The following is a 16,508-nucleotide window of genomic DNA, read 5'->3' on the forward strand; positions in this document are numbered from 1 at the left end:
TGTAATTGTTGTTTTTATGTCATGTTTGTGTGGTTATAAAAACTGTTTAATAAAAAATATTTAATAAAAAAAAAAAGAGATGAAGCAAATATCAACTGGCTCCTTCAGATGGAGGATGAATGACACCTTATTTAGAGATGAAGAAGTGTATAAAAAGGCCCAAAAAACTTTGAGAGATCATTTTGAAATAAATATGAATACCAATGTAGAAAAAAGAGTAATCTGGGACGCAAGCAAAGCTGTTATGAGAGGGTTTCTGATACAACAGAATGCAATAAAGAAGAGAAGTCAAAATGAGAAGAAAGATAAAATTTTGGAGAAAATAAAAGAAAGTGAGAAGAAATTGAGAGCAAAACCAAAGTTGCAGGAGATTTTGAGAGAAATAAAATTATATCAAGTACAATATATGGAAATGATGAATCAGGAAATAGAATGGAAAATTAAACAAATGAGACAAAAAACATTTGAATCAGCTAACAAATGTGGGAAATTGCTGGCTTGGCAAATGAAAAAAAAGACAAAAATTAAATACTATTACAAACTTAGAAGTGGAAGGAAAGAACATACATAACCCAATTGAGATTAGAAACTGTTTCCAGAGGTATTTTAAACAATTATACACGCAAGGGCTACAGAAAGAAATGGACATAGACCGATTTTTGAAGACAAATGGATTACAAAAAATCTCCCAAGAAAGCAAATTAATGTTGAACTATAAAATATCTGAACAGGAAGCAGAAGGTGCCATTCAAAATATGCAATAGGGCAAATCTCCAGGACCGGATGGGCTGACTTTTAGATATTATAGATCTTTGAAAGAGTGGCTATTACAACCTTTGAAGGAAGTCTGCAATGAAATTCTGGAAGGGAAAAGGGCACCAGAGTCGTGGAAAGAGGCGTATATTACACTTATACCGAAAACAGAGACTGAAAAGACTCAGCTTAAGAACTACCGCCCTATATCGTTACTTAATGTGGATTACAAAATTTTTGCTGACATTTTGGCCAAGAGATTGAAAAAAGTATTGATGGAAGAGATTCATAAAGACCAAGCGGGCTTTCTCCTGGGAAGACACTTGTCTGATAATTTGAGGAACATAATTGATATATTGGAAAAACTAGAAGTGAATATAAACACTAAAGCAGTTCTGATATTTGTGGACGCGGAGAAAGCTTTTGACAACATCTCTTGGAGTTTTATGAAGAAGAACCTACAGGGGATGGGGGTAGGCCAAGGTTTTGAAAATGGTATAGGTGCAATATACTCTGAACAAAAGGCTAAATTAGTTGTAAATAATGTGGTGACGGAAGAATTTAAGATAGAAAAAGGGACACGACAGGGGTGCCCAATCTCCCCATTGCTTTTTATATCGGACCTGGAGGTTCTGCTGAATATGATTAGAAGGGACCGGTTGGTTAAAGGTATACAGGTCGGAGCCAAACAGTACAAACTGAGAGCATTTGCAGATGACTTAGTATTGACGTTACAGGAGCCAGAATCTAGTACTAAAAGGGTTTTAGAACTAATTCAAGAATTTGGTCAAGTGGCAGGTTTTAAACTGAACAAGTTAAAAACTAAGGTTTTAGAGAAAAATTTAACACCGATTGAAAGAGAGAGGTTTCAGAATGAGATAGGCTTGACTGTGGTTAAGAAAGTGAAATACCTGAGGATTAATATGACAGCCAAAAATGGGAACTTATTTAAAGATAATTATGAAAAATGTCGGACGGAAGTGAAAAAAGACTGAGAAATTTGGTCGAACTTGAAGCTTTCACTGTTGGGTCGTATTGCTGTGATAAAAATGAATGTATTGCCTAGAATGCTGTTTTTGTTTCAAACATTGCAAATTGTGGACAAGATGGACTGTTTCAAGAAGTGGCAGAGAGATATTTCTAGATTTGTCTGGCAGTGCAAGAAGCCCAGAATAAAATTTAAGATATTAACTGATGCAAAGGAAAGGGGTGGATTTGCCCTGCCAGACTTTAAACTTTACTATGAATCAGCAGCCTTTTGCTGGTTGAAAGAATGGCTGCTTCTGGAAAACACAGACATTTTGGACTTAGAAGGTTTTAACAATGTATTTGGATGGCATGCATATCTGTGGTATGACAAGGTCAAAGCGCATAAAGTATTTAAAAACCATATTGTCAGGAAAGCATTGTTTAATGTTTGGATAAGATATAAACCCCATATTGGAAAATAAAACCCCAAGGTGGCTGTCACCAATGGAAGCAAAAGCCCAGAAAAAGCTCAATATGGAGGCCAAATGGCTGAAATATTGGGAAATTTTGGAACAAGAGGGAGATAGACTGAAACTGCAGAGTTTTGAGAAACTAAAAAACAAAGTGCGAGATTGGCTTCATTATTATCAGATAATGGAGGCATATAATTTGGACAAGAAAATTGGCTTCCAGGTGAAAAAATCAAAATTAGAAACAGAACTGTTAGAACCCAAAACTAAGATTTTGTCAAAGATGTATAACTTGCTGTTGAAATGGAATACTCAGGATGAAACGGTGAAATCTGCTATGATTAAATGGGCACAAGATGTTGGACATAACATTATGTTTGCTGACTGGGAACAGTTATGGACCACAGGTATGAAGTTTACGGCATGCAATGCCTTAAGAGAGAATATTATGAAGATGATATACAGGTGGTACATGACCCCAGTCAAGCTTGCAAAAATCTATCATTTGCCCAATAAGAAATGTTGGAAATGTAAAGAAACTGAAGGTACATTTTTCACCTTTGGTGGACGTGCCCAAGGATTAAGGCTTTCTGGGAAATGATCTATAATGAAATGAAAAAGGTATTTAAATATACCTTCCTGAAGAAACCAGAGGCCTTTCTTCTCGGCATTGTCGGCCAATTGGTGCCAAAGAAGGACAGAATTTTTTTTATGTACGCTACAACAGCAGCAAGAATACTCATTGCAAAGTATTGGAAGACACAAGATCTACCCACTTTGGAAGAATGGCAGACGAAGGTGATGGACTATATGGGATTGGCAGAAATGACTGGCAGAATCCGAGACCAGGGAGAAGAGTCGGTGGAAGAAGATTGGAAGAAATTCAAAGACTATCTACAGAAATATTGTAAAATTAATGATGTTAGAATGATGTTGGATAGAAATTAAGTGGTTTCCAGCTGTAATGCTTTAAGAGAGTATGAAAAAAGGGTTATAAATAGGTAAAAATCTAATGGTAAGGATTTGCTGAACCAACAATTTGAAGTGGGATACAAAAAAGGGAGGTATGAGGAGGTCCGGGAAACAAGCTAAAGGAAAATAAGCAATGGAAAATCTGTGTGTTTTTAACTATTTTTATTTTGTATTTTTGTTTTTTTTTCGTTTTTATTGTAATACTTTAAAAAATCTTAATAAATATCTTATAAAAAAAATGGAAGTGGGATATCTGGAGGAAGGCAGAGGTGAGTGTTTCTGTTCAGCAGGCGGGGGAGAGTTTGGGGACCCCAAGTGGTTGGGGAAGGGGCGTTGGCACTTCTTCGGCCAGTAATCTTGAGCTCCACTTGTCCCGGCAGTTTTGCCGTGGATGCTTCCCGTCCCAAGGGTCAACAAGGCACGCTCAGCCTCGGGGCTGCGCTCATAAGAACTTCGAAAGAGTCTGCCGGATCAGGCCACAGGGCGCCCATCTGGTCCAGCCTTCTCTTCTCACGCTGGCCGACTAGATGCCCATTATGGGAAACCCGCAAGCAGGATCCGAGCACGAAAGCAGCCCTCTCCCCCAAAGGCGATTTCAGGGTCGCGACCGGCGCGGCCACACGGAGCGCCCTGCAGGGGGCGCCACAGCAATGCTTTACAGCGGAGAAGCGGCAGAGGCAGGCGGGGCCGCTGCTGAAATCTGAGAGCCCCAAGTCCGCCATGGTCTCCCCTCCTGTGGCTTCCAGCAACTGGCATTCGACCCGACTGTGGAGGCAGAGCACAGCCATCTCTCCTTCTCCATGGGTTGGTCCCATTCTCTTCCAAAGCCATCCCAGTTGGAGACGCGGCGTTTCCCTTCTGCTTATGGCGGCTTGAGCGCGCCACCTGGTGGCCAAGCAGGGGCTCCGCTCCGGTCGCTTTCCGGATTCCGGTCCCGTGTTAGACGGAGCGAGGGACTCAGACGTGCCTGCATTCAGCAGAGTCCCTGGTTTTCAAGGGAGAAGTGGAAGTGGCGGGGTGGGAAGAAGCCTCGAAGGGTCCATTGTCCCCATGGTGGACTCGGCTATAACTGTTTGCATTGTGTTATTTTGGTATTTCGTAGCATTTGTCTTATTGTAACCAGTATTTAAGACGGTTCTGCAGTAATACTTTGAAACTCGTTCTTCTGGTGGAGAAAATTCATTTCTACACAAGATCTGGATGAGGGATTCCTCTGAACTCCAACAAGCGGATATTTTGGGATCCATATAGAGGCGCAAACCCCAGAGCTTATCATCCCATTTCTTAGTGTTTAAACAACTTTCTTTCTTTCTTTTTAAAAATGTCCCTCAATTAAACAGTTGGTGCATTTAAAAAATGAGCTTTTTTTCCACCACCACCCCCCGCGCGCACACCTCTTTCTTCCTCATTTCCTTCCAGCACAAGCCTCCCTAGGCATTTGTTTCAGTTTCTTTGCAATTCTCCCCTGCCTGTCAGCAAGGAGCCCCGTCCCCAGAAAAGAGAGAAGCGCACGGTGTCTCACCCTTTGAGAAACAGAAGATTACCCCCAGCAGCCCTGCAGGGTAGGCTTCCTTAGGGCCTTTGAAGTTTGGCTTTGGCTGCGGCAGGCGGCGGGGGGGGGGGGGGAGGCTACCAGCAAAGCTTTTCTTTAATGCTTTATTGAGATTAAAAGGAAGTAACAAACAAAGGGGTTATCCAGAAGAGAGAAATGAAAATGGTAATATTTGTTACATCCCATCACATTACATTCTTCTTGAGTTTCTAGCGACTTCCCGTCACCCCATCATGTATCTACCACTTAGTCTATCTAGCCCACTGTTCATTTTCATTTTCTTTTGTTAATTTTCATCAACATTATATTCTCTTATAATTATCCATCATACCACAGAAGACATTCTAGGCCAGCCACTGACGTCATGTTTCCCTAGTAAATGTTTGATCAGTGTGACTTCTCAGTTTTTCTGTCATTTTTGCCAACTTGGCATATTCTAACAGTTTACTTTGCCACCAGCAAAGAAAAGCGAGGCAGATAAGACGGGCGGACCAAAGGCAGTGGAAGCAACTTTTTCACTCTCTATCCCCCCCCAAAAAAAACCCCTATGGGGTGTTGGAGCCTGGGGGGGTCTGTATATGCTCAAAGGCACGCCTTCCCTGCATGCAATTCCAGTTACAGAGCTATGAAAAGAGAAAAGGGAGCTGCCTGTGGGGCGAAAGTGTGGCCTGCACTGCAGGGCTGCTGTGAGCCCCCTCCCGCCACCCCACCTCTCAGCCACATGCACCAAGCTGCCTTAGGGGCACAATGAGAGTGGACTACACCATGTGGCTGTTGTAGACTCTTCTCAGCCACCATCCTCCTCCATACAGCAATAGAGCATCATAATACAAGTGGTCTACACAACAGGGTTGTTCTATGTTACTCCCTCAGCCTGCCCACCGTGCAGTATAGAGAGCAAGTCTATGGCAGGGCTGTTGGAGTCCACTGTCACCCTCTGCACCTTAAAAAAAAAGCTGAATAAAAAAATACAAAGTAAAAGGCAAGTTAGGAAGAAAAGCAGGGTTTGATTTGATTTAATATTTGTATTTCGCTCATCTGAAAACAAATTTTGAGCTCAAAGTGTTTCACAATAATCACAAACAGCATTATTGAAATCTCTAACATAAAACACAGCAGTATATGAATATAAATAAGACAAACGATGACAAATTCATTTAAAAAAATCGATACAATGCAATAAAGTCACAATAATGTCCTCCCTTTGGTGCTTTCTTTTTGTTTGCAGGGCGGGCGGACACGACAGCCAGTTGCCCAGCTGGTCCAATTTCACAGGTGGGGAAAACTGAGGCTGCTCAGAGCCTGCCACTTTCCCCAGGCAACCTGTGATGGCTCTGACCAAGACCCTCCCTGCCCCCCTGATCTCTGGCTCCTACTACCCCTCCACTCTGGTCTTGAGCCCCACCAGCCTCCCTGGTCTCCTTTGCTCCTCCCTCATCTCCCAATGATTTCAGTTTCTTCCAGAGATTCTATTTGGTGCTGATGTTTTAAGAACGCTGTTCAAAAAATCAACAGACCAGTATAATCCAAGAAGCAGCCCCCAGTCCGGGGCCAGCGTTCAAAACTCCCATTGTTCTAGGTGCGCTTTGCGACAGGGAATTTCATTAGTGCAAGCAGTTTCTGAGCTCTGGGCGCAGTACTGCGCCTAAGATTTCAGATTAAAACTGCAGAGTGGAAGGAAAGGAGGACCTTTTCCTGCCTCCCTGCTTCCAGCCACTCTCTGAAGACTGGAGAAGAGACCCTCTTAAGAATATTAGGGGAGTGGGCAGGGAAAGGACTAGACCATGTGAAAAAGGAACATAAGACTTTAGCTGCAGTTCATTCATTTTCAGCTTTGAATTCTTGTTATAAAAAAAAGTGCGCCTAGACATTCTGTTGTTGCACCCATAACCTAGGTTTAAGGTGTCATTTAGCTCCTAGCTTTCATATCTGAGGTCCCTCTGCTAAGAAGGTCCTGGGAAGTTCCTGATGACAGAGCAAAACTGAAGCAGATTCCTCTTTTCCCAGCTGGGTTTTGCTCTTCTGCTCCGCCTCCCCGACCCCCACCGACCCCCCATCGCCGTCATGCTAGCTTTGGGGCAACCTCAGATGGTGGTTCAGACAGTGCTGAGGAGGGGCTGGCCGGGAGCTGTTTTCTCAGTGCATATTTTGTGTGTTCCAAACAATCTTGTTCTCTTGCCAAGAAAAAAAGCGTGTTTTTATTATTCCTCTCCAAGTGCTCTGCTGAGTTTCCTTGTCAAAACTTCCTGAGAGCCGACAGCAGATCCCAGCCCCTTCCTGCCTTTCCTCCCTCCCTCCCTCCCTCCCTCCCTCCCTCCCATCTCACACTTCATCTTCTCTCACTCCCACTGAAGCCCCAGAGCCAAACAGATCAGGCTGGGGAGAAAGAGGCAGCTGGGGTCTCGCCTGTGCTATTCTGGCTAGGAACAGAGTGGCAGCTCAGAGTCTCTCTGGTTTCCTTTGCCCTCCTTGCATCGATAGGTTCTTGTAGAAGAGGTAGCACGGAGGAGGAGGAAGCGGATTCTCTGGCAGACCGTTGGCAAGAACCAGGTAAGTCCCAGGTGGGCCGGGCACTTTGCAGGTAACCAGGGGTCCTGACCGCTTCTCTCCTGGGCCAGCCAAGGCCACACGCTGCCAGGCCAGGGCACTGGAAGAAGGAGCTTTGGGTTGGTTGGGAAGGCCTTGCAGCTTGGCCAGAGTGGCCTTGTGAGCACCAGAGGCTGGCCTTGGCTACCCTAGGAGGCCAACAATGGTGACAGTTTCCCCTCTCAGGAAGAGGCAACAGGCCCAGGGTCTTCTGTGGTGGAGAAAGCTGTGCCTGGTGGCAACATGCAGAGGGGCAACAGGAGCCCTCTAGGCTCTGGCAGTCCTGGGTGGGAGAGAGAGAGTGGAATGGCCACCAGACACAACTGACAGGCACTCTCTCCAGGATACTAATCTAAGAGTATCTCTCCAGGATACTAATCTAAGAGGAGCAACTGGAGGTGGCCCAGGAATGAGCATGGAGAGAGCAAGACAACTAGGAGAGGAAAGTCTCAGCTCCAGCGATGGGGGGATTGTCCTCCCTGTAGCTTCTGTCCTGTGTCTTGTCCCTGCTCCTTCTGTTGTCAGGCGCTTGGGCATGTGGGGGCCTCTGGGGGTTGTGGAGCCTCCAAGAGTCTATCTCCTCTTCCTCCTCCTATCTGCCAGGCCAGCAAAGGAAGTGCATCACTGTGGGCACAAAATGCATCACTGTGGGCATTTGTGGGCGGGTGGAGGAGTCCCCCACTTTCCCTGACAGGATGGGGCAGGAAGGTGGGGTGGGAGCATAAGCTGCGTCACTAGCCACCGTGTGCCAGAAAGTTCTTTTTCAAGGAGAGATGCCACTTTTCTGAGTCTTTGGCCTGGTGGATAGAAGGGGTGTCCTCTCTGCCTCTGACCTTCCCCCTCCTGCGTTGTTGATCCCCCCTCCCTCTCTGTTGCCCCTCCCCCATGCCCGCACCCCACTCCCTCTAAGGTGCTGCTGGGACCCCAGGGCCTTTCCTGCTGCTGCTGCTGCTTCCCCTTCTCTTGCCCTGTGCAGGAGAACCGCATGCACTGCCTTAAAACTCATCTGGCCTGCTCCTCTCAGGTGGATTTGTAGCTGGTTGACTGACCAAACTCAAAGAGTGCTCATTAACGGTTCCTCATCATCCTGGGGAAAAGTAACAAGTGGGGTGCTGCAGGGTTCTGCCCTGGGCCCGTTGTTGTTCAATGTCTTTATAAATGACTTGGATTAAGGAATTGAGGGGAAGCTCATCAAATTTGCAGATGACACCAAGCTGGGAGGGGTAGCTAATGCCGTAGAAGACAGAAACAGAATTCAAAATTACCAGAATTCAAAAAAAGCTAACACTATTCTAGTCTGCGTCAACAAAAGTATAGTGTCCAGATCAAGGGAAATAACAGTCCCGCTTTATTCTGCCTTGGTCAGACCACACTTGGAATACTGTGTTCAGTTCTGGGCATCACAATTTAAGAAGGATGTCGACAAGCTGGAAGGTGTGCAGAGGAGGGCAACCAAGATGATCAAGGGTCCTGAAACCAAGCCTGATGAGGAACGGTTGAAGGAGCTGGGTATGCTTAGCCTGGAAAAGAGGAGACTGAGAGGAGGTGTAATAGCCATCTTCAACCACAGCTGCCACATGGAGGAGGGAGCATACTTGTTTTCTCTTGCTCTGGAGGGGAGGACTTGAACCAATGGCTTCAAGTTGCAAGAAAGGAGATTCCGACTTAACATCAGGAAGAACTTTCTGACACTAAGAGCTGTTTGACAGCTGTAGAACAGACTCCCCCGAGAGTTGGAGGACTCTCCTTCCTTGGAGGTTTTTAAGCGAAGGGTGGATGGCCATCTGTCCTGGATGCTCCAGCTGAGATTCCTGCATTGCGGGGGGTTGGACTAGATGACCCTTGAGGCCCCTTCCAACACTAAGATCCTATGATTCTGCCCCCGCCCCTGGGCATCCTGGCCAGAGGCATCTCCTGCCAGCCAGTTGTCCTCTTGTTGAGCCGTGCTGCTGCTGCCTTTCGTGTGATCTCTCCTCTGCTGTTGACACTCCGTTGCTCACCATCCACTTGCTCATTTCCTATAAACAGGAAAATGGAGATGAGGGTCATGTGTGTTTCCAAGTAAACAGCAGCTTCCTATCTCTGGGCGGGTGATGGAAGGGGTAGGAGATGAGGAAGGGAGGGAGGGAGGGTGTGTAGGGGGAGCAGCAGGTGAATCCTGTGTAAGACACTTGGAATCACCAAAGTCAGAGGAGTCAGGGCAGAAATGTAGTAACCCAGCAGCCCAGACTGATGCCTGTGTCCAGGCCCTGCTCCAAACACCTCCAGCGAAGGGAGGCCTTGACCTCCTGGGGTGGCAGAGGCCCCACAGCTGGATTGGCTCTTGCCCTCAGGCATTGTCTCCACATGTCTAGCTGATATCTGCCCTTCCTGCCTCTTGGCCCCCAGAAGATGCCCTGCGAAGGGCTTTGGATGAGCTGCATGTGTGGGGCGTGGCAAGTGGTGCTTTGTACTTTGGCGGTTCCCAGATCCCAGGACTTTTGCTCATTCCCTTCTCTTGGGGCTTTTGGCTAATAAAGAAGAGATGCCTGATGCCATGAGGTCCCTCTGGGCCTTATCCTGCTGCTGAAGGCCAAAGGAGGGGTGCATGGAGGGGGGCGTTCTCAGTGATGGGACCAAAACTGAGGCTGGCAGCTGTGTCCCCTCCACCGCAGCCTTTAGAGCAAACTCACAGATTCCCCTTCCAGCCTTCCTCATAAAAATGGAAGGCACTTCAGGGGACAGGCAAGAAGTCTTTGCCTGCAATTCTCCTCTCTTTCTCTCTTTCCCTTCCCACAATGACAAGGCAACCCTGGGCCCTGATCCTGAAAGGGTCTCCCTGTGGAAGCTCACCAGAGCCTGAGCTGCTGCCAGAAGCCTTTTGGTTGGAGGGGGTAACTTCAAGGGGGCCTGATCCTGCCCATTCCTTTCCCTCTTGGCACCTCCCAAAGGCACAGGCCACCATGGGGCTTGGGAGAGGGCTGTGCAGGCATCCCCAGCCATGCAATGGAGTTGGACTTGTTTTGTGGCTGGCTGGCAAGAAGGGCTTATGAAGTGGCACCAGCCCCGAGGGTGAAGTGGCTTAAGGGTCAGTCCTGCCTGTGCATCGCCGCTTGGAAATGGGTCTTTCGCTTTCAGCAGTGCCTCCCAAAGACAGGGTCCTCAAAGGCAGCTGTCTCCCCCTCCCCTCAGCTTTCGGGCCATGAAACATCCTTCTTTGAATGTTGAATCAGAGACATGTAGATACAGATATACTCCCCACAGGTAAAGAAGGGAATGGGGACCCCCAGGTGGAAAGCTTCCAGTGGAGTCAGATGCATCCTTGTGACTCAATATTGCATGACTTATTTTGAACAGGGGTTTATCTTCCATGGGATGGTAATGGACAGGAGGGAGAGAGCAGCTGATTATGCAGGTTTGCATTGTATGAAATTGAAGGGCCCCCCCATAGCTGTCAACCTTCTCTTTTTTTGACAGGAAATTCCCTTATTTCAGCGCCATTTCCCGCTGCTATCCCGGATTGTTAGATATCCCATAGACTGTCCCTGGGACAGGGGAGGCTGCTGATCCCTTATTTTCAAATCTGAAAGTTGACAGCTATGCCCCCCCCAACTGCCCGGCTGCTCAAGCCTCCTTTCCTAGAGAGCCAGCCTATGTGAGATCTGTGGGAGATCTGTCTGCCTCAGTCTGTGTGCTCAGATATGCAGCGTTCCTGGAAATGTGTTCCCTTGCAGGCATTTCCTGGCCACCCTCTGGCAGTGGAGCTCTCTCCCAAACTCTGTGCTTCCTGTGATGAAGTCATAGTGACAAGGAAGTGTGGCCTTGACGCAAGTGTGGCAAAGCGAGAGTCAGAGCAGTCAGCAGTAGGTGGGACTCTTGATGAGCTTCCCCCATGAGTGATGGGGAAGAGATAAGGGGGCCCAGAACTTGGGGGGCACATTCTCAGCCTCCAGCAGTGGCAGGTAGAGGGGCTCTGGGCACCCCTCTTTGCCAGAGGCCCTGGAAACTCATTGTGGGCAAGAGCCACATGCCATCATCACTTTTCTCTCTCCTTTCCCCATTAATAATAATAATAATAATTTTATTATTTATACCCCACCATCTGGCTGGGTTTCCCCAGACACTCTGGGTGGCGTACAGCACATTAAAAATGGCAAAACATTAGACATAAAAAAATTCCAGATACAGGATTGCCTTCAGGTGTCTTCCAAAAGTCAGAGAGTTGTTTATTTCCTTGACATCTGATGGGAAGGCGTCCTTCTGCCATGAGGACTTGCCTCTTGCTGGTCCTTTGCTTCAGCTCCCGCAGTTCTCTCTCACTGGCTGCCAGGGTCACAAGGACGGCCATTCTGCCCTTCCCTGTTTTTTGGGCACTTCCAGCCAGAAGCGCTTGGCTGGCTTGGCTTGAGCCTGGGCAAGGAGTGGGTGGGGAGGGAGCAGGAAGAGCGTGCCCTGCCCAGCCACTTGGGACAGGCCTTCAGCGTGAGGCCGTTCTCCTCTCCACACGTTTCTTCTGCTCTGACACTGTATGCTTGACCGTGACTCTTCAGCAAGCCAAGTTCTGCTGCAGCCCCGTCCCAGGGACCCATCCAAGTTTTTGCAGGAGGGGAGAGTCCAGCTTTTTCTGCCCAACTGACTTCATTGCTCAGCTGCTCTTAGAGTTCTTTGATATCCAAATTTACTTCCTGTTGTTTTGAACCTGTGGCCACCAGCAGCCCTCTTCTCTGCAATTACACTAAACACATACTCTCCAACATTTCTCCAGTGAAAATAGGGACGTCCTAACGGTCAGGGGTCCCTTTACCTTTATTCAATAGTAGTAGTAGTAATTGTTGTTGTTGCTATTTTACTATTTATACCCTGCCCATCTGACTAGGTTGCCCCAGCCACTGCGGGTGCCTTCCAACATATATAAGAACATAACAAAAGATTAAACATTTTTTAAAAAAATCTTCCCTATACAGGGCTGCCTTCAGATGTCTTCTAAAGGTTGCATAGTTACTTATCTATAGTTACTTAACTCCACACACTCCAATATTTCTCAGATGAAAGAGGGACATCCTATCATGCCCTCCAACATTTTTTTGATTAAAATAGGGACGCCCTAAGGAAAAGCAGGACCTTTTGGGATCAAATCAGAAACGAGGACAGCTTCTGTAAATCCAGGACTTTCCCTGGAAAATAGGGACCCTTGGAAGGTCTGTAAGCAGCTGTCCTTAAACTAAATGAGACGACATTCTGTCATTCTCGCTTGCGAGTCCTGGGCTTCATTAATGCACATTTTTTAAAAAGAGGATTGGCTCCAAGCAGTGCTTTTTGTCTAAAAAAATGTTTAGGGGTACTCTCATTTTCCTACACATATTGAAATACTGCCCCTCAATGAAGCCAAACTTACACACACAAAATGTTTAGGGGTATGTGTCCCCCCACGTCCCCCCGAAAAAGCACTGGCTCCAAGTAATATTAGGAGTGGCAGGGGGAAGAATCGCCTTGCTTAGGATGGAAAGTGGGCGTCGTTTCTCTTAGCTGAAAACTTATACAGTATTGGGGATTTGGAACCTTCTGCTTTTGCTGACTTCAGGCAAACAGGGCTGCGTTTCAGTTTTTTGGTTCAGATTTTTTGCCTGTTAAATCTCATCTGGCTGCCTGGAGCCCTCCCTCAGGCTGGCAGTGCCATTCCTGTGGTTTGGAGCTCATCTCTTCAGCATTAAGATGAGCGACACAAAGGCGGCAAGTGGGGGCGAAGGGAGGGAGGGTCTTCCTCTGCAGCATCAGTTAAGGAAGGCAGAGCGGTCCTTTCCAGGAATATGCAGCGCCACGGCTGGCACACACACTCTGAGGAGCCTGGCACCAGCGCCTGTGCTTCTTCCCACTGCCGGCACACAGTGGCATGGAAGGGCGGGTTCTGGCAGGAGTTCACTGCCTCTGAGCTGCCCAGGCCAGTCTGCTGGCTGCCTGCAGTTGGCAGGGGGCCTGTGGACTCCTGGGAGCCTCTGGCCGCTGGGCTTACCTGAGGGAACAAGGCTTCCCCACAGGCCTCTTGGGATCTGCCTCTGTCCCATCTTAGGGAGAATGAGGCACTGTTCAACTGTGGGATGCAATTGCCGTATTGCAGGGGGTTGGACTAGATGACCCTGGGGGTCCCTTCCAACTCTACAATTCTGTGGTCCTCTCTAAATCTAGCCTGCATGGGAGCAGGTTTAGAAACACACCTTCCAGGATGCTTTGGGGCTGGGCTGGGCTATAGCGTAGGAGTTAAGCAGCTGCATTAGATTTGCTGGGTCTCTCAACTGGGGCAGCAGGCCAGCTGATCCACTAGCATTAAGGATGTCCCCGCGGGCCTTCAAGGAATGTTCTTGCTCAGAGATCCACCCTGGCCAGAGAAACCGGGAAGTTCTGGCATTGCTGGGCTCTGACTGTGTGAGGGGGGGGCTCCTGGCAGGTTCCCTGCTTCCCACGCAGTGACAATTTAGCCGTAATTCAAGCCAGCCTCTCTTCCCCCTCCATCCCATCTCACCACCACCACCAGGGCTGGCTGAGAGGCTCCCCTGACACCCTGCAGGCTGTTTCTTCCGGGCCAGCCAAGCGCCACCTCAGTGCCCTCCAGGCCTCCCCTTCCCACTCTCCCCCTCAACTTTCCTTCTCTTCCCAGGCGCGTTGCTCCCTTTGGAGCTGAGCAGGCAACTGTGCTTGGCAGAGCCGGGCTCACCACCAAGGAAGCAAAAGCCCCCTTTGCAGGCTTCTGGCGCTACTTGGGGAATTGCATTCCGGAATCCTCCCCCAGGGGAGCAGCACCTCCCTCTTAATGCCAGACAACATTCCCCTCTCTGGAGTTGGGTCTTGGGCAAGCAGTGGTCCCTGCTCAGTCCAGGCCTTTGCTTGTAGCCCTGTACAAAATGAGCCTTTTTGTCTCAGGCCAAAATGAAAGGCTATAACTGGGTGAGGAAGAGCTGCAGGGTGAGAGTGGTGCACCCTCCACAAGACCCTCCTGCCTCCCCATTCAGGCCCCACAGGTGACCTTTCGGCAGCAAACCACGAAGCAGCAGCCATGGTGCTGTGTGCAGGTCCTGGCCTGGCTTCAGCGCACCCTGACATTTTTGTCCTTCAGGGCAACTCAAGAGCAGGCGGAGATGGGATATCCCCATTTCTGGCCACCTTCCTGGCGATTCCCAGCCACAAGGAGGGCTGCAGCGCTGGTGTCCTTGGCGTGGCTGGGAGAGCGGCAGAGCTAGGCAGCCCCTCTTTCCCACGCAGCAACCTCCAGCTGGTACTGGGATGGGGAAGCTCCAGGGGTCATTTCCTGTTTCCAGTCAGTTGCAGAAGGAACGTAAAATGCGCACCGCAAGCATTAATGGGGAGGGGTATTTAATTACACTAAAAAGCCACTACAGGGGGCTGATGGAGTCCAGATGTGGGCCTTGAAAGGGCGAGGCAGAGCTCGGCTGCAGAGCTTCCGAAAAAGACTTGCAGCCACTGGATTTATTTCAGAACCTAGACCAGCCTCTGCGGAGGCTGAGCCGCTTTTGGCCTGCTTTGGGGGTCCCTCAGTCCCATCTCTTATGGCTCCTGGGACGGGCATCTGGTTGGCCACTGTGAGGACAGGCTGGTGGGTCGAATTGGCTGCAGCCGCTCTTCTTAAGGTCTTCTTGCTGCTAGATGCTGTCTCCAGTTTCAGAGGTGGTGCTCATCTGAATACCAGTTTCTGGGAATCCCAAGTGGGGAGCATTGCTGCTCTTGCTTAGGCCCCGCTCTCGTGGGCTTCCCCTTTGGAGTATTTAGCTGGCCCCTTGGAGAACAGGGGGCTGTACTGTGATGGGGCCCCTCTGGCCTGATCCAGCAGCAGGGCATGGCTCCTCTGACGTTCTCATGAAGCTCCGACTTCTTATGTCGCTCTGGCTATGACTTGCGTCGTTCTGCCTCCGTCTCCCAGGGTCTTCCTTGGCAGAATGCGATGTCCGTGTCGAGGGAGGCAGAGTGAAGTCGCTGCTCACAATCAGGGGCTGGAACAGGCAAATCTTCCTGGATCTCTGGGGCTAGGGAGTGGGTGGGGCCTCCCCTCTCCAACTCCTCTCTATGTGCCTTTGGGGCTCCTGTAGCCGCAGGAATCTCGTTCTGTTCCTGAAGGCAATGCGGGGGCCACACACAGGCAGGCTGAGCTCCTCCAGGGCCCGGACAAGCCCTGGAACGCCTGTTCCAGCCAAGCTTCGGGGCGGGTCCAGCCACAGCCGGCCAGGAGCGCCTAGAAACTCCCACCCCCCCGCTGGGAATCCGCCCCCACCTGCCTCCCGCTCTCTATAAGTGACTTTTGGAGCTCTGCAAGGGCTGGGGGCTGGGAATGCAGCCTCCCGCCAAGGTCGTCCCCTCTCCTCCTCCACGGGTGGTCCCAGTGAAGGAGGGTGGCGAGCAGAGGCTGGATTTGTATCTTCTACACAAAAGCAGGAGGAGCCCTCTGGTCTGATCGGTTCCAGGCGCTCCTGGATGTGGTTTCAAGGAGTGTGTGCCCCCCCCCATTCTCTGGTGGAATATAGGTTGCCCAGCGAGGCAGAGGCGGAGGAAGGGGACAAGGGGGTGGTCCGTCCCAGGTGTCTTTGCTGAGGGGGTGACATTTGGCGCGCCACCCACCCGCGACTCCCAAGCCTACCCCGAGCCATCGGGGGAAGGGGGGAGCTGTGTGTTCTGCCCCCTTTGGGAGTGCGCCCGCCCTGGGCAGTGCGGGCTTATGCTCCGCCGCTGCAGCAAGGGTCCCCCCTTGTGCCCCTTGAGGGCTCTGGGCCATGCAGTCCCCCCTTCAGCAGCCTCACCTCCCCCCTTCGGACCCAGGCCAGCAGTCTGTTTCCACCAAGAATTCTCGGGCAATATCTTGAGCATCGACTCCCTGCCATAGGAGCCAGCTCCTAGGAGCCAAAGGGGATTCAGCTTCCCCAATAAAATATTTAAGGGGGGCCAGCCCCTCCCCCCCAGTAGATGGGCATTGCAATTCAAATAATGTGTGTGCATCGTGTCATGTGATCACTTATGCACGGCGGGGCTTACCTGCCCCCCCCCATTTTATTCGAGTTGGCACCCTGGTCCCTGCTGTCATTTGGGTGGCGGCTCTGTAATGCTTGTGAATGGTCCTGGGTTCAATCCTGGGGGCTTTCTCCCCCCCCCCCGTTTCACAGTTTCTGGCATTTCCCTCCTCCAAAAAACGCCTCCCCAGCTCAGATCCTGGAGTGGGTGGGGCTAAC

At 49.6% G+C, this 16,508-nt stretch overlaps 1 protein-coding gene across 1 annotated transcript in view; it reads left to right on the forward strand.

Annotated features, from left to right (window-relative positions):
* Positions 1 to 7,045: 7,045 nt before the first annotated feature.
* Positions 7,046 to 16,508, forward strand: part of PEAR1 (platelet endothelial aggregation receptor 1) — a 42,885-nt gene continuing 33,422 nt past the window's right edge. Inside the window, exon 1 of the mRNA XM_083590867.1 lies at positions 7,046 to 7,266. The gene's annotated coding sequence lies outside the window, so the exon portion shown is untranslated. The remainder of the gene's footprint in view (positions 7,267 to 16,508) is intronic.

The sequence above is a fragment of the Podarcis filfolensis genome (genome assembly GCF_964270895.1).
Source record: "Podarcis filfolensis genome assembly, chromosome: 16".
Lineage (NCBI taxonomy): Eukaryota > Metazoa > Chordata > Lepidosauria > Squamata > Lacertidae > Podarcis > Podarcis filfolensis.